Source organism: Pezoporus wallicus, unplaced genomic scaffold (assembly GCF_028554395.1).
Source record: "Pezoporus wallicus isolate ANWC-B61680 ecotype Strahan unplaced genomic scaffold, APGP_CSIRO_Pwel_v1 contig_11829, whole genome shotgun sequence".
NCBI lineage: Eukaryota > Metazoa > Chordata > Aves > Psittaciformes > Psittacidae > Pezoporus > Pezoporus wallicus.
Genome location: NW_026635494.1, coordinates 771350 through 795260, shown reverse-complemented (window position 1 = coordinate 795260; position 23911 = coordinate 771350). Strand labels below are relative to the sequence as shown.

Genomic DNA, 23911 nt, shown 5'->3' with positions numbered 1-23911 from the left:
ACAAGTTGCTGGGGACTCCATGAAGCACCAGCCTATCTGTGCTTGCTTCACGTTGCTGCTTGGACCACTGTTTTCCTCCCTTCTTTAGCGCAGAGACATGGTGAGCACCACTGGAGGGCCCACGTGTTGTTTGAAGGAGTCTATCCTATATTTGCCACCCCCTGGAGTTAAAATATAATGAGATTTATAAATAATAAATAAATCAGCAATTCTTTTTCATGTCTATAAAAGGCCGTTCTCTAAGGCTATGGAACCTTTAGAATTTCTAATGGAAGTGCAAGGGGAGAGCTAGAGAGTGTTTCTTCTTGATTTTCAAGCTACAGACATGATTTGCGGATGTAAAGCTATCAGAAAAGAGAAATCAAGGAAATTAAATGTGATGAAATCAACTCTTTCAGTCCAGTACGGAGGAAAGAAAGAAGGAGAAAAGTGAAGTTTTGCATGGAACCTCTTAAGAGAAACAGTTACATCCCCTAGACAAACAGATCAAGGTTTTTTAGTGCATCGATAGCATGGCAGTTTGAGCAACTCCTTCACATGCAACAGGGTGTTGAAAACATGAGCTCAGTGTCTGACAGATCAATAAAGAGGGAGACTAAATGGGGGAGAAGAAACTGAAAAGCACTTATTAACCTGGGTCTTGTGAGTCTTTCTGTGTTGGGGAAACAGGACAGACTGCCTTTAGGGTCATTTAGTTCAATGTGCAGGGCGTAGGGTACTAATAATACAAATCCTTCCATATCTGAAAGATTGAGATACTAGCAAATAGACTGATATTCAAGCAAAATATCATGGATGAAACTAGTGCATCTGAGTTGAGGAAGAGCAAAAGAAAAGCCAATATCACACCCCCAGGTTCTGTCTGAGCAAAGCCTGCTCTGCCTTCTTCCTTCCTAATGAGGCGTTTTACAATGCTGATGGGAAAACTCCCTGGTGGAATAGAAGCACCAAGGTGGGAGCTAGGGATACACTAAAATTTATATACAGCAAGATGAAGGCAGGCACACAGGAAGGGAAGCAAAGCAGAAATGAAAGGGAATCGGGTTGACTTGCTCTACTGCACAGACCTCGACATTTGCTGTGGCTGTTTACTTCCATCACCACTTTGCTCCCCCCTAGAGAACAAGCCAGACCAATACAGACCCATGTTTTTTATTTACTAGAACCTTCTACTCAGTTGCCCTTGGTCCAGCAGAGCTTTTTTTGCCTTTGTTTTCCCAAGCACCAGAACAACACTGCTAATCCTACACAATAATATTAATGTAATCAATATGATTATGCCCATGAGAGAACGTCAGCCACTGTAAAACAACACAGCCAAAGGGATCCAGTAACAGAACAAAAACAAGGACAGGAGCTTATTTTCGGATTTGGTTTGTTCTGCTGTTGTTTCCTATGCATTTTTTCTTAGCACTATGTAAAATAGGAATAGGTAGAGCAGAATTCTTGGGCACTGCCAAAGAAAGCCAGCCTTTTGATAAGGCTGAATACCAGAGGCTCGAGCTTAAGTATTTGCTCTTCAGGCAATTGGAAGAACATACCCAAAGCTGTGACTTCCCCATTGAAACCCAGGTAAGTGCTGCCCAAGCTGCCTGTCAGTCAATGTTTGGCTGTGTGATTCTCTGTCTAGTACCACTCTGACAGGGGAGATTGTCAAACTGAGCCTATTGCTGCTTGGCTGCACGGTGCAGGCGCAGCAGAATCTGAGTACTGCTGTCCCAAGACAGCCGTTCTACATGGACTGTGAATGATCAGCACAGGGCAGAGGCCTCGCTTAGAGATGACAAGCACTAGTATTTCTTTACACTTGAAAGGGCTTGGACCAAACACAGAACAAGCAGAGCATCTGCGATCTTGACAGCACTGCCCCGCAGAACTCCAAGTGATTTTCTAGTGCTCTCACAGCCATACCTGGATGCGAACTTGAATGCTGCACTCACACTCTGAGACTGCATTTGTGGAATGAGTCATTTCCTGCCAATCTGGGACAACCTGGGGTTTGCTTTTGAAGGCATGGAGTTTTCTTCCTTGAGCAGTGCAGAATGCAGGAGCTGGCAGGGGGGCTTGGCCGCACGTACAGTTGTGTCTGCGCCTCGTGTTGCTAGGCGGGTTCTTACAGCATGATCCTCACTCTGATGATAGCTACCAGCCACCCTGCACACAGTCACATTGCTGAGAAAACTTCTGTTTAAGTTCCCCTTTTGGGGGTCAGCATCTCCCGGTTGGCACAGCCAGTCCCTTCAGTCTTTGCCTTCGCTTCATCTCTTTAAATCTCCCATTACTCCCTCTTCTAAAAGCTCTGAGATGGTCCCCAGAGGCCATACAAGAAATTGAATGAAGATTAAAATGCTGATCCAGCGCTGCTAATACCCCTCAGGAATTACACTAACATCCACTTGGAACGAGTCCCATCTGGATAACAGCAAGAAGTGCTCAAGAACAAGCCCTGAAGGTTAGTCGACATACTAGCTTTCTCTAGATCTCACGTCCTCTTCGACTTTCACCCCTTTTCCCTGGTGTTGAGGAATAGCCTCGAGACCGTATGCAGTAAAGCTCTGACAGGGATCACAGGGCTTTAGCCAGGTAAAAGCTGCCCCTGGTCTCAGGGCTGTATGAGCCATGGACTAAGAAATGCCTGGATGCACTTCCAGGATGTCACACAGGACGTGCAAGTGTCTCATGCACAACTGGCCAAGGCCCCTTGCCTCCCTGAGAGGAGGAAGGGTTACAGCACAGCTAGGAAATCAGTGCCATTTAAGAAGGGCTGGACTCACACTGATCAGAAACAGAGGGAGCCACTCAGGTGAACAGGAGAATTTGGGTTGCCCCTTAAATAGTATTGTAAGCATAAAGGGCAAGGTTCAGCCCTTCCAGTGGAGATAACTCTGGCACAACCACCTTATCCAGTGACTGGAAACCAGCAGGGAGAAATGGACACGTCTTCAGTGTGGTTCATCTCCTCCTGAGATGAGCTCTTTGCCTGACTCACCCCCAGTTTCGCTTTGGACAAGGTACGGCGCTATACTCCCTGCTTCTCTTGTGCTTCTGCCCTCTTTCCTATCTGCAGGCAGTTCACTATTTGCTTCACCAGTTCACCACATTCTCTTTTAATGCCTTTGTTTTTGTCATAGATTTTGATGTGTGCGTGCACTTGTTAAATCTGGGCAGGAATGTGTTTGAACGCTTAGCCAGATTAGCCTGGGTTCTATTTCTTCTTGCTGAGACGTGCACTCCAGCCCTGGCTGACACTATATTAGTTGCTCCTGTTCCATTATCCATTTACAAGGAAGTGGGGGTGCGTGAAATGAAGAAAGCTTCATATGCCTTGCAAACACGTTTTATCTCCCCTTTGATTCCTCACCAGCCTGTTCCAGGATCAACATCCCCTTTGAGCTAGTAACCCTGATGCTTCTTGCCTCTCCCTGTTATCATCCCTGTCCAGGATGTTACTGATTTCCTGCTCTACCCTCCACCCCAGGCTCTCCTAATTTCTCCTTTCCTCCCTGGCTTGCCAAGGTCACCCCCTCAGTGTCCACATTATGAGCAAAGCACTTTTTGTCTCCTATCCTTCTCTTCCCTGTATACCCAGCCCTTGGTACCAGCCCAGCAATCTGCAGTCATGGGGTTCAGGTCTCCATCAGCCCACTAAATTCCTGCTAATCCCAATGCCCACAGATGAGACCTTTCACTCTGGCTCTGATAGCCTGCGTTCTCATCCACAACCAGCTATCTCCAGACTCTTAGTCTATACAGTAATACTCCAGTTTATGGGGTCAGGATGGGGTGAATCTGGGATGCAGCAGAGCTGCCTATGGCAGTGGCCTGATTGCACCTTCCTTTGTTTTGGAGTAATAAAAGTAGCAGGTACCAGGTGCCTCTTGCTGCCTTTCTGTGCTGGCAGGTTATTTATATGCAAATTTCTTGCCGGTGTTTGCTGCTTATACACAAGATAACAAAACCTTCCATGGAGATGGGGATGGGGGAGAGGCATGCAAGAGCCTTTTGATCCAGCCAGGAGAGTTAATACAGTATTATTCACAACCAATTAGACTTTTTCAGACAGGAAGGGATAACCGTACACTGAGACGCAGTTTGTTAAACTGAGATTGCAGCTGGGGCTTGGGGAAGGCAGAGGAGAAAAGCCCCTAGACAAGTATTCAGCTACAATTAGACCATATGAGGATCAAAGAAACACATTCTTTGTGATCTATGTCTTTAGTTGCTGTGATGCTACGTGTATCCCCAGTTTCTGGACCCTGCTTGAGTTAGAGCATTATGTAGCCAAGTGCATTAGCAGTCAAGTTACCTGCAGACCTCTCCAGACTGTGTTGCTGAAGGTAACTCACAGCCATGTCCTCTCTCTGTGCCTTTGCAAAATAAGCTTTGATTAACTGAAATATAGATGCTTTAATATCCTTAGATAACAAGTATTAGTGTGGCTGTGAGAACAGTAGAATCACAGATCTGAAGAGGCCACACTTACCAATGAAAACCCACTTTCTACCCAGAATAGGCTGCAATTTCTCTGTATCATATTTAGAGCCCATAATAAAATCCAGAGAGGTCCTGGGTCTTTAAAAAAACCTCTTAGCTGCCCATTACTGCCGAGAGTAGCATCTGCATACCCTGCTCTCAAACTGGCATTAGCATTAAGTGTTGAAGGCTACAGGTTTTGTTGCCTGGGTTTTTTCCTGGGAAGGCAGGAACAGAGAAGATGGAATTTCCTGGGAGGCATAATTTATTTCTTCCGGTAGAAAATGAGCAGTTCATGACTAACGCCATCAGCTCCCTGGAAATCAGGGCTGCTTTCCAAGGGTGCAAAAACCAGGAGCTTGTATCCCTCCGCTCTCAGGCCAGTGCACAACATGCAGGCACCACAGCTCCGTACGGGAGTGAACCGCTTGGCTTCACCACTAGCTCTCAAGCTTTACCTGTCGCCTTCACCAGTTGGGCAGCTGCTACCTCCAGATCTCACCTGGACACAGGGATGAGTGGGGCAGTAAATACGAGGACTTGTGTGCTTGCTGCCCTGTGTTAAGCAAGGAAAGCAGCCTGGCAGAGGCTTTGCTGCTGGCTCCTGCCTCCCTCCAACCCTCAAGGGGCCATTCCTGGTTTTCTGCTGCTCCTAAGAGGAGATGCTGATGGGTCAGGCACATCAGGCACTGTGTAAGCCTGCCAATCCCTCCTTCTGCTTTCCCAAAGAGGAGGACTAGAGGCACTGCCTGTCACAGTGGATGTACCTCACCATGACAGACCCTGTCAGCTCTCGCTTCCCCTCCCTTGACAACATCAGGAAGAGGCTTCACAGAGCCTCAGGCACTTCAACCTGTCTTCCTTTCCAGTGCCTGCCACTGCTGTCTAAGCAGGGAATGGTAGAAGGAAAGAAAGAGGATGAGAAAAACTACTCCAAGAGGGAGGGAAAGACCAGCAGAAGAATTCAGTGCAATAGAGCAGCACTGTTGACCAGCACATAGAAGCCAAGACTAAGCTCAGAAGCACACTCCTCCCTCTGACCACCATGTCTATACTAACAAGCCAAACAGGCAGCCCTGCTTCTTCCTCCACTGCATCCTCCTGCCAGCCTCATTTCCTGCTCTGCTCAGCAAATGCCTTTGCCATGGAATGGGACCTCAGCAGTGCTTAAATAAACTCTAGGCCTGATTTGACTCCAGCTTATGCCAGGCGAGGTCACCAGCCCTACCACAAAAGCTGTGTTGGCATTACCTCCACCTCCATCCTGCTCATCCAAGCACCTGCTCCTGTTTGGGCTCCATACTCCTATGGCCAGCCACACCGCTGCTCGGCTTTGCCAGCTGGCCAAATCCCTGCCCTGGGGCTTTGGAACAAAGATGTTGGTTGTAGTTTTCTTTTTGCTCGTGAAGCACTGGCAGAGGCTGCGCACTGAGTCTGCTGCTTCCCAAGAGGATGTGATGATCCCTATGGGATCCACCCATCCTCAGGAAAAACCCTGTTTTCAATTGCAGTTTTAATTACAGATTAAATCAGGAGTGTTGGTGTGAAGTTAGTCCCCCAGCCAGGCTGACACAAGCAGCTGTTTTGGTTTACTCATTTCCTGTCCTCCCTTTACCTCTTGGCTGCTGAGTTATTGATGTGTCTTCCAAAGACATAGTGCTGCCAAGCCCTAAGACACTTATTATATCATTTGTTTGGCATTTTGGAGCTTTCTCATGGTCCAAAGCAGCAACCTGCAAACATGCACACAGCCAAATCCCTGTTCCCCTTCAGAGCTCCAGAAAAACATCCTTGCAAAGAAACCAGTGAAGCAGCAGCTTTACCTGGGGGCTGCATCTCTAGCCCGTCATGATAAAGTACACTTGCTCCTTGACTCATTTCTGTGTTCATTCTTTATCTCCAAGCATGTTTAATTTATGCTATCTGAGGAGAAGACCCCCTTCCTACTGAGCACTTATTCCTCTCTGATCACCATAGGGATTGAACTACCCCTAAAGCTCCTAACCAAAACCACTATACAAGTGAGATATTTAACTCACTACAGTAATCCCGTTACAACAACATCACCAACTCCAACAGTACTGAGATCTAACTTGGCCCAAAATCTCTGTATTCAGGTATTCCCTACCTCTTCTCTCTTTTAAATCCTTGCCTCATCAAAGCTAGGAGCGTACTTCGGGGACTACTCCAGATTTCAAGCCTGCTTTAACGCTTCAACTCCTTGTGACAAAGGACACATGAATAACTAAGGAAGTTCTGATTTCCCATGCATCTCTAAGTGAAGGAGAAGGGAATCTGGGTCCTGAGATCTTCATGATTCAGATCACCTCACCATCTCCAGCCCATGCTTTCTGGGGAGAGAAGAGCTTTAGCCTCACAGACAGTGTCCCAGGGACACCTTCTTTCTATGGAGTGATACTGAAGCAGAGAGCTTATGGCAGAATGGATGGTTTGTGGGGCAGAGGAGCCTCCTCTCCAGCCTCTGGTGCGAGTCAGACCTGCCCACCTTTGACACATGCAAGGAAAATGGATGAAGACCTCTCCCCAGACTCCCTCAGCAGATGCCAAGTGGACTGCAGCAGGGCATAAGCAGACAGAGGGAGCAGCAAATGAGTCTGACGAGCTCCATTTGCTATCCTGGTGAGTGACTTCCCCTGCAGAGATAGAGGCTGTGATCTCTGGAGGAAACTGTCAAATACTACTAGGAGCTGCACAGGGATTTATGCTGGCAGGGGCACGATATTTCACTTCGATGACGCTTGCTTTCTTAATATTTTAATCATACTGTTAACCTCCAGACTTGAGAGACACAGGCGGCTGCCACCCTTCCCACTGTGCCTTCCGCTGATGAAGCCAAGCCCTGCAGCACACACCACGCTGACAGCGTTCCGTACAGCACGAGTTATCCCCGCTCGTGCATCACAGCGCACACCACACCAGAGACCAACTGGGTCCCATTTGTCTTCCACCAAATTCAGCGGTGCTCATGCCTCAGAAAAGGAGCACAGAAGAAATAGGAAAGAAAGCCCAGGTCAAGGCAGCCAGGGCTGCAGAACTCACTTCTGCATTCCTTAATAACCTAAATGCCACGACACACTTGCTTTCCAACCCGTTCCATGCTGCATTCTTATGAATGAATGGTAATCAAGGCAAGAAAAAGCAGAGTAAGGCAAGAACCCCCGAGCGTTCAACCCCACATAGGATCATTTATCGCCTAAGAAATTCCCTACGATTTCAGTGACTCAGGAAATTTATGTCCTTGATCTGTTTTGCTTTCTTCCCTCAGGTTGCTTTAGCTTGGGAGCTTTTGGGTTCGTTTTAACTGTATTATCCTAGCGTACTCATATCCTAGGGAAACGCTTCCAAGACTTGTGCATACAGAGATTTTTGCAATGCTTGTGGACACATTTGTCATGGGACTGCATACTTGCAGTATCTGATAAGGCGGATGATTTCCTCTAATCCAGGGTCCTGTGTCATATTAGTGTAATCTGAAAATCTGCATTGATCATATGCAGGTGGTGTGTTCGTCTGATGCTCGTTCTGTATGCAAGAGCAATGGGGATGAAAGAGGAGCCCGTTCTATAGCAGAGAAAGGCAGAAAAGTACTAAATGCTTTCTTAACCCTGGAATTCAGACATGAACACTGTAATGAGTTTTCCAAATCTAAATAACAGTCTTTTCTAAGAGCAAGAAGCAAGCAAATGCAAGCCCCAAACAGGGGGAATTACAGAGCAAGTCAGAAGGCAATAACAAGACATCCCAGGCTGCTCCTCAGTCTGTCAAATGGGTTATTCCCTATGTTCTGCATGACACGAGATTGCAGGCAGGTGTCTGGCCGATCACAGGAGACAGGGTGATAAATCCTTCCTGCCACTGACTGCACTCCTGCTCTTCGCCACTGTATTTTGACAGGGAGAGAATTGAATAGTGTCACTAACAGACAGAGAAGGAATTATAAGGTTCGTTTAGAAGGCAGTAAAGAGGGAATTTTCAATTTCCTTTTAAAATCACAACATAATAATTCTTTCAGTGTTTCAACAGGGGAGCAGGAGCCAATGGGACCTCAAAGCATTTCAGTATTGGGATGGGTCCTTACACCATAGTTGAGAGCACAGCTTGGAGACCACAGTGGGCAGAGGAATTCAGGTAAACAGAAGGGTTGGCACACATTTGTAACACCTCCAAAGCTAAAACTATGGCCTCTTTATACTGAAGCATATTACAAATGGGTAAGGAAAAGACCCTTTTCCTTAAGGAGCATAAGGAAACAGGACTCTGTACTATCACTGGGGAGCAAAGCCCTGAACACACAAGATGACAGGACCAAGACCTTGTTGACAACCTGTGGCAGTACGAAGATCGGATTCCAGGTTGGGCCCAATTTTAGTGTGAACACAAAATCAGGCTTCTGTGCTGTGTGCATGTGCATGTGCATATATATTGTATAAAAGTCTAGAGTGTGTACGTGCTCACCCATCAGTGCACTGTAGGGAGGGTACACGTGACAGCATTAAAGTCCAAGTTCTGCCATTAATTCCTGTTGGTTCCTTGTATGAAATGACTGTGATTTCAGGAGCATTCCTAGAAACCTGGAGCAGATATTAAGCACGTATGCAAGCATTGATTCATGTCTTTGAGTCAGTATAGATTGGTATGCATGAGCGAGGACAAGGTCTTGGAGAGGAAATGAATACATCCGCATGCCAGAATTATGGAGTCACCAATGGAACAGGCACATAAGCAAAGTATACCTTTGCAGCATGCTAAGCAAAATAATCACAGGCTTTCTCAGTTAACTGTTTTCCTATTCTTCTTTCTATCACCATGTGAATAGCTACAAACTGGCCTCAGCTGGATGCATAGCGAGATGATTGATGCAATCAGCTTGTATGTAATTAGTGACCAAAGTAATAAGGGCAGTCTCCTAATGTTTTGTTGGGATCTGATAACAATGCATATACATCACAGAGACATACACATGGCATTTTCACACACATATATTCATAGTTATGCCCACGGTTACATGAATAAGAGCCATGAATAGTCCTGAAGGCTCTAGTTTGCTGTTGTGTTAGGAGTTTTGGGGGTATGCCAAATGCTGATTGCTGCTACAATGCAACAGTTCCTGTTTGGATCAGAAAGGCCACACAAAAAATGTATCAACTGTTACTTAAATTCATTGTGCAATTTCTACTCTTTTCATTTATTCTATTTTATACCAGCATATTTTTCCATGATATGGACAAGAGTTTCATTTGCTAAAGCTAAGTGCGATGCCACAGAAATCAATAGCGTAATGATAAACTTTCTGTAGCTCGGGATCTGATTCCCAATCTTTTATCTGAATTACAGTATTGATTGGTGGAAAAAAATGGATTACACATAATACAGGACAATTAAATGCTATGCAATTAGCACTAAGCCTCAAAATGACTGAAAGACCAAGGAATAGACCTCAGTAATCAGGTTTTGTTCCTACTTTTTTAAAGGATGTAAATCCTTAAGTCTCAGCACTCAGGCCAGCCTCTAATTGGTGTATGTTAGGAACACACTTTCCCTATGAGCAAACAGTCCTAATTATCCACTGGTGAATTCCTCTCCAGCATCTGGAGCAATTTATTGTGGGAGGTAGATACTGTTCTGGTAGACCAATGGTTTGATCTTCTAAGGCTATTTGTCTGGGAAACTAGCCAGGCTTGAATACCAATTATCTCATTAGAAATCTGGACTAACTCCATTGACTTTATTGGGAATGGTTAAATTTGGAATAACTTTCATACAGTGGGTTCATCCAGACTAAAATGCAAATTGAGGACAATATATTTCAGTCTAAACTAGAAGGACCTCTAATACAAGACCACTGGGAATAGAATGAGAGAACAGGGAGTGCATCGAATGCTGTTCTGAGGTAGTGGGACAAGAACATTCCTGCCAGGAAAACAGGTCACAAATTAGGTCCATGAATCTCTGTATTTTGCTGCTATCATTAAGGATTTGTAGATGCAGAGGGGGAAAAGAAAAGGGCAATTTAATTTCTTACTTTGGAAATAACAGCGAGGCATTCACCAGAACAAGAAATGTTTTTGGATACATTAAGCTTGACCTTTAGGTTATGCTATGGTAAAGCACTTGGCTAATATTATTCTTCGAAAGCACTGGAGCAAAGTTGCATACAGGCCTTTATTTCTGGTACATAAGCACTATAAGTTTGATAGCTCCCTGTTAGCTGATCTGTGGCCATAGGTCACTCTCAAATCTTCATTTACGTCAGGTAATGCCATGCATCATTGATTTCAATTGAGGAGATGCTTATTAATAAGATTTAGTGTATTAGATTGTAAGACTAACAGAAAGACCATCTGTGGCATCATAGTGATCCAGAAAGCTGGAATAACTCCTTGCATCCCTATATAATCTTCATTAGATGCTTGCCATAGTTTTCAGTGTTAACAGCTTGTTTAGGGCATCAGCGTGTTTAGACCTATTGCAGGTCTGATGATCTAAGACCCATATGGAAAACTATGTGAAGACTGCAACAGCTTCTGTATTACAAGACATTAAAAATGTGAAAGCTAGATTAGTTTTGGAAGAGGATGAGTAAAAGGTAACACGACAGAGGCATGTAAAGTAACAAAGGGCACAAAGAAGGTCAGCTGGAGGCTCCTGGTTTTACTTTTCATAATACAGGAATCCAATTAGATTAAAAGGCTATTCATTTAAAACTGATAGGAGGAAATACTCTTTTCACATACAGCACTATTAGGCAGTGGAATTCATGAGCACGAGGTATTACAGAGAATTTAGGATTGTCCCAAAAGAGGGAGTGTTCACAGAGGCAGAACATACATCTTTAGAATAAAAGGTTTAAAGCGGATATAGACTCATACCTTAGGCTACACATTAAGCACAAGAGACTTGGTACAAGCTCAGAAAAGCCGGCCCAGATACTGACTTTCATTTCAGAGGGATTTGTTCCTATCCATGGCACCTTGTTGATGAAGGGAATGCCCTCATATAATTTCATTCCTGGCCATAATGGGAATGATTAGCTTTCTGTCCTCAGCAACTGCAGCAGTAGTTTTTGGTGTTGCAAGTCCCAGACTAAAGAAGCCATCAATCTGAGTGTGATGACAGTGACAGAGGAACAAATATCCCTAATTCCACTCTTGAATGAAAAAAATTCATCCTTACATTTAACTGACAGAACCTTATATATCTTTCTGTCAGAAAGATGAATAATTATAATAAATTAAGAACAACTTCTTAAAGAAAACCTTTAGAAGGCACCTTCTTCAAGTTAAGTAACTGTAAGAAGACTCGGGCAATAAGACAGTGCCTCATCTTGGTGACTGCTCATCTGATATCCCAACACATCCGTTACGGTAATGATGCAATATTGTTTTAGCATTGTCATTATTTATTAGCACACCAAAAAACGTTATCCAGATTAGGCTCCTATTATGCTGGGAACTGTGTATACACATGGTAAGATAAGTGCTGCTAAAAAGCACTTGTGATCTCAATTTAAATTAAGCACAACAGGCATAAGTAACAAACAAATGCAGACCATGAGAGAAAATGGCTAAAAGCTCTAAAGATAAGTGCCCAGAGGCTCTTCATCTTTGCAGTTCTTTTTTAAGAATCATAGTAAATGAACTGTTGGGGAAAAAGTGTCTTAGGCACGGGGCTTGAAGTGGATACATCACTGAAAAACAAATTCTGAGAGTCATAATCATAAACATTTATACAGGAAATCTGATGCTGTGATTTATGCTTATCCAATCAGGGATTTAAAATATGCCGTGTAACCACAGACAAGAATCAAAGCTGCTCCAAACACACTTATAAAGAACTGACAAGCTTTAGACCAAGATTTATCAGTAGAAACTATTTCGGAATATCGTGTTGCCAATAAACATGTTTCAGAAAGTTGCAATCACAGAGTATTCACAGAAAGCAGAGTGGATCAAACTGCCACCAAAATCCATTCCGAATCGAATGAATGAGGACTCGAATGGAACTGTTTTCCCTTTGAAAATGTCATTCTTCCAAAATCAAAATACGTTGTGAAATTGTGTTAATCTTGGCCAGGAAGTGTAAAAGAATATCGACAATGATGACATGTCTTGGTTTGGAGTTTTAGAATAAGAATCTCGGCTGTTTCTTTGTGAGATGATTGAAATTCCCCTTTTTCACCTGATAAAATACAAATTATCGGCACCAAAGCAAAACAATTCCGTTTTGAAAGCTGGCCAAGTTCCACCTAAAACCAAAGGGTTTGGTTGGGTTTTTTTCATCCATTCCTGTTACATCACTGCTTATAAAAACCTGCTCATGTCTGAGCTAAATGTATTCATGAACCCATCTGTTAGGTCCTTTTATAGCTCGAACAAGACGACATGGGCTGAGACCTACAAAAAGTCATCCTCAGAACAAACAGTACCTCTCCAGAGCTGGCTGCAGGAGGGAATCCATCCTCTGATGGGTTTTGAAGCTGAATTTGCTTAGAAATGTCAAAGAGTTTGAAATACATCTCCCTTTCTCCACTCCATTTTGCAATGCTGAAACAAAACTCAAGCTGTGCTTTACCCTTCTGGGTTGCATGTTTGCCTTTACTTGTGCTGGACTGCTCCTGTTCAGAGCCTCATACCCACTCATTCAAAATACACACTACCGAAATCTTATCTTTTCTCTGGCTGCATAGCACATGTGGCTGAAGTGTTTTGGTGCCTTTCAGTAAACCGGAGAGGAACTAATTTGGTTCAATCTCTAGAATTAAGTAGCCTTGGCTGGGAAATCCCATTCTCCCACCTTCTTTTTCCATCCCATTTCTGAGCTGCTCCCTCCATTCCTCCTGGCTATTTCCTGCCATTGCACATGATCTGCAGATGCGCAGTCCTCTCGAGACTAGGGAGGAAGGATTTGACAAAGGTCTCTCAGACAAGGCACTCTAAAAGTGACAAAAACCTAAAACCCTGCTGAGCTAAATGCAACGTGAAAAGGGCAAAGCTAAAGTCAGCTCAGCAGAACCAGTCCCTCCTTTTACTCAGAAGACACTGGCTCAGCAGAGACCAGGGCTGGCCTGCTGTTACCTTTCAGGTCTGAACAACAGGACTTTTAATGTAGCACTCAGGTGGCAGAAGGAAAAAGTCCGTGCCTGGTGACATTTCTTGTCTCTGATCTCATCTGTGGCCACCAAAGGTTCATGTGGCATCTTTGAACATGGTGTCTGTCTGGAAGGTGTCACACTGCCAGCAAACATTCTTAAGTGGCTGAGCCATAGCATGAATTCAGAAGGGAAAACCTGTTATGCTTATCCTGAATGTCTGAATTAAAAGGAAGAGCTGAAGGTGTTAAGAGCAGATGTCTCCCATACTGTATGTCCCTCTGTTTATTACACAAGCAACCTACTGCTTTAACCCATGCAGAAATAACAAAGGTGCGCAGCCAAAAAGAGAAGTCTCAAAGGGAGACAAAAGCTCCAGAGATTGACTGGGAGGTCTCTGAAGATGTGGCTTCAGTATTAGCATGTTGGGATCATGTCGAAACCCACAGGGGATTGACCAGCAGATTTGGGCTGACGGTTGATAGAAACAAGGGCATCCCTGCAAGGCCGGGCTGCATGTTTCAGCTCCTCCACTCCTGAAATAAGTAGGACAAGGCTCTATTGGGTTAAGCTTGTTGTGTGGAAAAGTAGTGTGGAAAGCAAACCAGCTGACCTGCATTCACACCAAAGCCTTTTTCACTGCTCTCCCGTGGGGGTAAGGTGTTTCATCCCCTTCTGCCTCTGTTCTCCAACTCACAGCGAGCAGTGAGATTTGGAGAGCAACAAAACAATTTAGCTAAGTATTTCACACGTAAAGCAAAACTTTGGCATTCATCAAGCAAGGCATCCACTGAGAGGGGTTTGTGGGCATGTGTGCCCCTGAGTGGGAATTCTTAGGCTCAGTGAGGGATTGGGATGATTGGAGCCACTTAAAGGCTGCAAGCCAAGCACAGTAGAGACACTGCTGAAAAGATGGGCATTTGGCACTACATCACCTAAGGAAACAAAGATGACGGAGGTGTGGATTCAACTCACACAGCCCTGGAAAAGTCCTGCTCATTTCCTCACAAAATAGGCTCTAAATACTGTGAATCACCCAATTCCCAATTTAATTCTGAAAGCCATTCAAGAGAAGGAGAACAGCAGAGGAGCATCTGTGCTGGTAACATATACTGGGACCCAGATACTGAGCATCATTTTGGTGCAAATTAAACTTTTTCCCCTTCCTCATTCTTGCAGTTGACAAGAATCTTCAAACAACTACAGGGAAGGAAATAGAAGCATTTGGCAACACCTCAGTGGTTGCTTTCTCCCAGACAGCTGCTTGAGCAAGGTTTTTATCTGCCCAGAGGTTACAGCTGACTGGCTGCACTAATATCATCAACAAATAACATAAGAGACAAACATCCATTTATCCCACTCCTGGTCTCTAATGGTGGTCACCAGCAGATGTCTGGGAAAGAGTATAACCACAAGACAAAGGCTGTGCTGCCATCCCAGCTTTCCAGACTCCTGGAATGTGACTGTAGGATGAGGTATCTCAAGGTGTTTTCTAATTTCTCCCTGTAGCTGCAGTCCAAGCACGCAGCACCCACCTCCATGGGGTGGCAGGGATATAGGCTCCCTTTATTCCCTTTGATCAGATCTTCATGGCAAATAAACTGCAGCGTGGGCCAGAGAAGAGCTGTAAAAGAGCAGCAGCTTGGATGCCGAGGGGCTGAGGATGCATGGCTGCATACTCACAACAAGGAAGGCTAGCTGCAGCTCTAGGGACTGCTCTCATACATCAGGATTTCAAATTACATTCTAGTGCCTCCTTCGGATCAGAATAATATCCCCTGCTTTGGTGACAGCGGAGGGACCATGAGGATCTCTATTGCTAACAAATGATTTTGTATCAACTGTGTCTTGAAAAACTCTCCAGCAAAAGAAAGAGAAGAACTCACATCTTATTACTGGATTTCTAGAGAGTTTCGTGGGACTTGACAAACAAAATGCTAGGAGGGCACTTTAACTTGCTACTTCTCTGCTTGAGCTCATTAATTAAGGGCTTGTATGAAAGAATCCCATAGCTCTCTCCAGGGGTGGCCAGGCTGCTCAGAGTGATGCTGCTGCTGTTCTTTCAGGGCTGTTACTGCAAAACACGCATGAACTCTGAACTAACAAGAGAGATGGGAGTAGCAGCAATAGGACAGCAGAGCACTTGCATCCACAATAAGATGTCTCACCTGAGAACATAGTTTTCCCCCATTTGCTTTCCCCTGCTCCACATTCCTTGCATGCAGGCTCAGAACACTGCCCATTGGATTCACACTGAAAGGACCAAGCAAGGAAGCACGGTGTGTGTGTATGTATTTAAAAGAGTAAAAAAAAAATCACAAATCATGCACAGATAGTAACTATGATCAAAAAGCTAAATAATTGACAACAGGCATAGCTATATGTAAGGGGGAATGAGCACACATAAGGTTTCCATGAACATATTTAGGTTGAGAATTGGAAGGTTTCTATCCAGCAGAGCCATGAAGCTTTGAAAGAGGGAGGGCAGCAGGGAGGGCAACAAGCAGCCTACACAACCTGGCTCTTTTCAAGGCAGAGTCTGAACAAGACACCACCATTATATTTTCACAAGGAGCCCAGAAAATAAGAACTGCAGGGAGGACTAAAAGGAAGACAGAAAAATGACCTTTTAAAGATCATTTCAGATGAAAGAGCATCATCTTCCATATCATATTACACTTAAGATTATATACTAAGGTACAAAAATGTCCCTAAATATCAGGCTGGGGCATTTACAGTCCTAGTTTAGAGATATATAGATCCCAAGAGCAAGACAAATCTTCATCTGTCAGTGCTCCAAGCAGAGGGAAAGTCTAGACACTCCTGGAGTTTCAGTTTTGCTCTGTTTTTTCCCTCCTAAGCCTCTGAGTCAATGTCACAGAAATCAGACCTGGAAAGGGAACTTTTTGATGAAACTTTGGGATAACCACTGATCTTTTCCTTCCTTTCTGCAGTGGGGGGGGACAGGAAAAGGTATCTCCAAAATCCTATGGCTCATTTCAGTCCATTTGGGCTGCAGAAGCTGCCTGCAGCTTTCCCCACCCTATCTGCAGTTAAACTGGCTGCAAACTGAGAAGCAGCCCTGTCACCCTGATGGGAATATCTGCCATGAGGGACTTTGACATTGCTGTTTTCAACCTCTTTCCCTCCTGTCCTTAGCAAGCAGTTTCCAATCGTCCAGCATTTCTCATCTCTCTTCCTCTCCCCTTTAAACCTATCAGACAGATGTTGCTGGTAGTGAATTCCTTTTGGAAGAGGGAAAAAAAATCAGCTCCTTCCATTTTCTGAACCTCTAAGCTTAATTAGGCTCATCCTGCTCCTGTCTTGATGACACACAGGAAACTAATGGAATCTGCAGCCATTTCAGACTTCCACGTGCCCTTTGGGAGCCTACAATTACTTCCACTATTGGGCTATGTCAGGGATAAGAATAAAGGACTTTAATTATTGACCCTGCTGTGCTGGGGAATGGCAAGAAGATGGATATTTGGCTACATCACACGGTCAGCACAGGACCCTGACAGCAGCATTTGGAAGGGAATACTGCAGAGGTTGTCAGGAGCAAATAAATTCTGAGTGTGAAGCCTCCCAGCAGCCTACAGAAACCACAGGTCTACCTGTGCTGGCAAATGAGCCAGGGCAGCATGATGAACAGTGCGACTGATGCTCATGGGACAACTCGTGATGCATGTTTCTCAGCATCTGCACAACCCAGTCCTAAACAGGAGTATCTGAGCATCCACAGACACACCTCTCCATGTACAGCTCCTGACTTCACTCCCCTTTGCTTTAATCCTACGTAACGCCTCTGACTTGGTGAATGCAAGCTATTGCATGACCTTGAGGGTGAGAGAGAAGAGAGATTATGTACAAGAAGGAACATGGAAGTCGACAGGTTTTTCATCAAAGGTATTTTCCTGGAGTAAAATACTTGTACATCAACATAGAGAAAAGAGCAGAGATAAAAAATAAGGAAAAGAGGGTTCTTTTGGGGAGAATCAAGTAAAATACAGGAAAACATTCACAACAGAAATCATTTTTGACAGCAGGAAACATTAACCCCATGTTTTTTCATGTTCCAAAACTGGCTGTGAGCACACCTCATCCAGGTATGTACGTGCTTGTTTACAGAACAATTCCAACAAACCTATTTCTCATAGAAGCAGCAGGAAGCCGAACAAAAGCATACTCCAAAGCACTCCCTTCTGCCATTCACCACTATTCACTTTGCTGCTAATTCCAGCACAGAGTTCCCAACTTGTGGAGCTGCCAAGGTTCTTTACTGCTTTAGCTTGCATCAGCCCATGACCACAGCTGTACATTGGGCCCTATTCTAATATGTGGCACGAAACCGGCTCTTTCCTAATGCTGCTCTTTTCAAATGAAAACTCTGAAATGCTTAGGATGGGTGAGCTAAGTATGTCAAGAGGTTTTAAATAGACCCAGCTTTCAAGTCATTATTTCCAGTAAATAATTCACTATTTCATGTAAAAGAGGTGACATTTATTACCTATATTTTTATGGAATACCCAATGAACTTTTATGGAAAGTGTTTGTCTTCTGATAAATCAAACCCAAAGAAGAGAGGATTTGTCATATCTCTATTGATGCACATCTATATTCCTATCAAACATATTCGGTGTAGCTATTCCCCAGCAACGGCAGCGTTACATTCAGCTGCAAACCAACGGAACTGGGTCTTTATGGACCTGCATACCTGCCACTGTCGTGTTTCACATTCCCCAGCAATGCGTCACACCCAGTTAGCATAGAAAGTGTGTGGGCTGCACGCCATATGGAGTAACGCGAGCAATTGAGGGAGATACGAAACATCTATTTGGAGCTGGATTTAGCCAGGAGTCAAGTTCTGCTGTTTGGGTTTGGGGTTTGTTGATTGTGTGTTCTTTTCGAGGAAGGATTTTTAACTTCCATTGGGAGAAAGGTAAAGAAACCCCGCATCCTGCTTCCCCCTCCCTATGCTGGCTTATTTCCTTATGTCAGCTCATAATACTGCTCTCCACAGCTCTTGGAGTACAGGGCAGCTAAAACTAAGACCCACAATAAGGCTGTGTAGTTACGAACTATCTACAGCAAGAAGACAGCTTCATCTTCCCTATCCAGAGCTTCCCAGACCATAACCTTTTGTCTTTAATACATCATTACCCATCTCCAAATCTGGCCACCACCTTCTCTTAGAGCTCTCGTGATTCTCTCCCCCATCCTGCTGAGGGGTGAGTGAGTGGCTGTGTGGGGCTGAACCACAACATGTTTTTAAGACACACAAAACCAACAAAGCCTGACACTATATGTAGGTGTATATGATGTATGAAGGACAACTTCACTCAATCCTCCAGCTGAATAATGGCTCTTTAGGTAATTAGTATCAGATATTTTTAAACAGATGGGTCCCTCTGGCTGAGGGCAACTATAAGATGAAATCAATCCTGAACAACGATTCTAATCGTTTCAGAGATCTTTGTCTCTGCGGACAAAAACCTGCTGTCTTCCTGTGAATGTTATAATGATGAGAACATTAATATTAGATAATTACGACTTTGAAAGATTAAATGAAAAAGGTGATGATGAGGAAAAAGGCATTATGTTAACTAAAACTCCTGCCCATGTAGGCTGTTAACACTCATCTGTTGACAGATTCAGGCTGGAATAAGAAAAGCAAGAGGGAGGGAGAGATTGTTTCTGTCTCTGTCCAAAGTGGCAGAGGTGCAAGTGTGAGGCAGGGACTCCCAGGGAAACAGTTATTCGCACAGAAAAAGGCTCTTCATTGATCTATAGCAGAAATGCTTAGCCCCTGTTTACAATGCTTTCATCGTCAGAGCTTTTCATCTTTTTAGTGCATGTTCAGCACGATTATGTTCATAGCAAAAAACACAAAGCACTTTAAGAATCTCTCTTTGAGGGATCTCAGGATGCCAGGGAGAACGTCTGCCTAACCTGTGATATGGATGACTTGTCTCATCTAGCATCAGAGAGATGCCATTGTACAGGACCGGGGCGCAGGTGGGCAAGCCTTGAAGTTCGAGCCCAGCATCTGAAGTCAAGATCAAGACTGAGCATCTGAAACTACAAACAAGAATCAAGGTAGCCACCAAAGACGTGGGGATGAAGAAAGGATCAACGAGGGGAAGATCAGAAGATGGCAGTGGAGCAAGCTGAGAGGTAGAAAAGGAGCAGGGTATAGACATCAGATGCTCCAGCTGTCCTCCCATAAGGCAGCTCTTGTTCCTCCATTTTCTCAAAGCTACTGCTCTCACTAGTCCATTACCTACACAACAAGGAACAGGAGCAGCTTCACACATCCCTGACACTGCCAATCTTTCCTTACAATTCCAGATCTTGCCTCTTGCTCCTGGGATATGCCCAAACCAGAGAGAAGCACAACTGAAGAGGTGGAGACCAACTTGTTCTCGCCTGTGTCATAGAATCACAGAATCCTTTGCTGAAGGCTAGCACAGGGCAGAATTTTAATTGCTTGCCCAGCCCCATTCCAGGGCAGGAAAGAGGCATGTTTGAGTCCTACCTCTTTTTATTTTGCTTGCTCTGAAGGAATTTTATGAATATAAAAACCTTACCACTGTGTAATAAGCACAATCCTCTTAGAGCAAATCTGACAGGCACCGAAGGTACCTTAATGGATGTATTATTTCAAATGTTCTCTTGTGTTTGATATCTGGCAAACAGAGGGAAATGTGATGAGAGGATGCTGGGGACACTGTATAGCTGACCTGCCTTCCCACCTCTCCTATTCAGATTATTTCCCCCCTGTTGGTGACCTTTGAATCTGGCTCTGATCTGGACCTGGACTAAAATTTATGACCCTTGGATGAGAACAGTGAAAGAGTTTGTGTGTGCTAAATTCCTTTTCTTCTCCTTTAAAAAACCCCCAGAAAGTTCTTAAGTAAGCCTCTGTTAAATCCTTTAAGCCAGTTGCTTTTATCTATTTTTATATGGAATTTGAGGATTTATGTCTTTTTTCCCCCACCTCCCTGTTGGTTCCTTTTTGATTGAATTACATCAGGAGCTGAGAGTCACAATGTTCATTCTAGCTATAGTAAAACTCCCGTTAAACTCTAAAATCACAGAAAATGCATCACACATCAGCACTGATTGCAGCAGTGATACCTCTGGGTAAGGATACCTGCAACCCATTCACCCTCATCATTGTTAAGGTTATAATGCAGATTCGGCTTGCAAGCTGGTGAGATGCTGCAGTTTTTCCAGCTGCAAGCAGACACTAATGTCCAGCCATACCAGGCTATCCATTAGGAGCCATGCTTTTACCTTTGCCTTGCCCTACTTGATATAGAGAACATTGTGTTTGTGGCAGACCACTATGGGAGTTCCATGGCTTGGGCAAACCTCCTCACTACTCTTCCTTGAGGAACATCAGGGCAACAAATCCTCATCATGATAATGACAGTACATAGGACAGGATGATCTAGGAGTACCTGCATTCAAGGAGCAGTCAAGCTCCTTATCCTCCATCACCCCTCACTACTCCCTAGTCATGTCTAAAGACAGACCTGACTCCCTCCTCTCCGCAGCAGGCTCACGGGATGCAGGCAGCCAGAGCGCTGTGATAAGCAAGGAGAGGGAAATTCCTGAGCTATCCCAGCTTCTGCTGTGGTTATTCAAAGTAAATTATGTGTCAGAGAAAATTTGGAAGCCACACTATGCAACAAAGGACTCCTGAACTTGGATACTTCAAAAACTTGATTGAATACGTTCCGGACTTCAAATTTCACGGCCCTGAAAAACTCCTATTGATTGTAACAGCATAGATCAGGCCCTGACGCACACTGATTTCCATTATCCTTCTCCCTCCTTCTGTTCTGCTGCTACCGCCCATTCTCTTGGGATGCGACAATCCTATTTTAGCATACTGCTTCCTCTGCAGGGGATATCGCTTCATTAGCAGTCTCAAAAGGTGGGAGGGAAGCGAGTTAGCTCTGGGACATATGGCTGAGACAGATCTATCCCTGGTGTAAATTCCAATAACTCAATGCATTCATGTGTTCTAGAAGCAAATCTGGATTTGACCTATTTCCACACAGGAGACATGCTCTCAAGTTCTTTGCTGGGTTCTGAGCAAAGCAGAGCACCATTATGGGTATGCCATTAGCCTGCGATGAGACTGATGACCAAGGATCAGTCATCTGCAGACAGAAATAGAGGGAGATGAAAGGACAGAACAAGAAACACATTCTCACCCTTTTCCTCAAGATCTCGATAAGGACGAGGCAAGACAGGTAAAATTATGATAATTTGCCTTCTCCCCTTCAGTTCTTTCCTCCATTCCCCCCCCCCCCCAAAAAAAAAAAAAACACCTTTCAAAGAAAGGAAAGAAGAAACTCCCAAAGCCCCCAAAAAGCACATTTTCTCCATTAAGCTTATTGATGGTCTCAGCAGACCACAGCAAGATCAAAGCAAAAGAGAGGAAATCAGCCTCTAATTAGAGAAATAACTGAGTACAAGACAAATCTCACAAAGCATGACATCGATGGGGATGAAGGCACAGCCAGACCACACCAGTGCGAAGCCATCAGCATTCAGGAGACTGCAGGGAGCAAACAGCTTTGCCACAACAGGGTGACAACAGACTAAGCTCAGTCTAAATGCCTGTTCCAAACAACATATGCCTGCAGTGTGGATCAAGCAGAGAATGTGACAAATTCCTGTATGGCTCCCATTTGCCAAATCTAAAGAGGCTGATCCAATGTTCACCAACGTCACTGGCTCAGCCTTCCTTTATCTCAGTGCTCTCATCAGCCACTGCTTCCTAGCTCAGTCATCAAGCTTTTAGGGAAGTTTGCATACCCAAGGCACTGGATATTCCAGCAGTATCCTCACTTTATGCCCATAGGTATGGTGCCAGGGGAATCTCATTGCAAGGAAGCTGTGCAACTATCTTGCTTATATGGTCACTGGAGCGTTTGTTTAAGGCTTGATTTTCAGAGGTGCTAAGCAACCTGTGGAGCTTAACAGGAGCTGCTATCACATTGGAAAAATCAGGACAAGAAACATACTGTCACGCCAACAGGCTGTGGGCTGTACAAGTCAGTAGGAGGATCAACAGAATAAGATTAGTTCTGTTGATCTAATGATGGGGGGGCATGGGTGTACCAACTTGTTCATCACTCCTGGCTGTTAGTAAACACTTGCACATCCCTCTCAAACTAAATACATCTCATGTGCAGATGCATTTACACATGGATAAACTTGCACAAATATTCATATAAATTCAAATTAGGGAAATATTGACATGACAGGCACTAGAAGCACTGCCAAAACATAAGAGGAGAAACCTGTCTGAGGGAGATATGATTAAGTAGCCAGGTTGAACACACACCGCTTCACCTGGCATGGGAAGTGGACAGATACAGCATAAAAAGTGGGGAAAGCAGTCCTGCATCACCGCTTATGCCAAGGCAATCTGAGGCAGAGTCTGGGTTTCCTCAGCCAATGCAGTCTCTCTCTGCAGCACATCCCTGGCACCCACTCCCTGCCTCAATGAATCTACTATGCCAAAAGCTCCTTGTATTGCCAGGATGCTTTCTGGAATGCTCTTTCTTCCACCCAACACAGGTTGTTCCTTCCCTTCCCTGAAGTATGTTTCCTTGTCAACTGTCATATAATCCTGTCTCCTCTCGTTGTCTCACACCTCTAAGCTTTTCGGACAGCAATGTATGGGAGCGAGCCAGAGTCCCTCAGCACCTTGGCAGGGCTGATGGAAACAAGGCTGCGCTGAAAGGTCCGCAACCGGTTCAGACCAACATCAGCAAGAATTAAGTTGCAAAGCTACAGGTTGTAAGAGACGTGGGTGGAAACAGCTGGGAAGGGTCCAGCACCTCAGAAATGAATCATGCAGAAATCTGTGCTTAGAATGGAATTTCCCTCCAGGTTATGAGGGTGCAGCTGACGGAGACAGTTGTGGTTGGGAAGGAATTTTCCCCAAGGGACCTTGGCAAGGGTTGAAGTTGAGGAAGGAGGGGAAAAGAGATAAATATTTTCCTCTTGAGCACAAAGCAAGAATTCAGTGGATGTGCTCTCACCTTCATGGAAACATTCCTCTCTAACAGTCCTCAAGTCCCTACAAACACCAGTTTTGAACGGCTGTCTCTTAGCCTTCTGAGCTCCAGGAGATCTAGCATTCAGCTCCACCTCTAACACAGTACCATGCAGGAGAACCCTGAGCCTTTCCTCAAGTGTATTTCAGCTGACCCCTCTACCAGTTCCACAACAACATGATTGGGTTGGGTCAGGCTGTGGGTCCATCTATGCAGCTCTTGCCCATCTCAAAAAGGGATGGTA

General features: G+C 44.5%; 1 long non-coding RNA gene across 1 annotated transcript in view; it reads right to left on the bottom strand.

Annotated features, from left to right (window-relative positions):
• LOC130611966 (uncharacterized) overlaps nucleotides 1-23911 on the bottom strand; it is a 34412-nt gene continuing 10501 nt past the window's right edge. The window contains exons 2-3 of the long non-coding RNA XR_008975363.1: nucleotides 8950-9065; nucleotides 1-161 (exon numbers count right to left, since the gene is read on the bottom strand). This is a non-coding gene — a long non-coding RNA (uncharacterized LOC130611966). The remainder of the gene's footprint in view (nucleotides 162-8949; nucleotides 9066-23911) is intronic.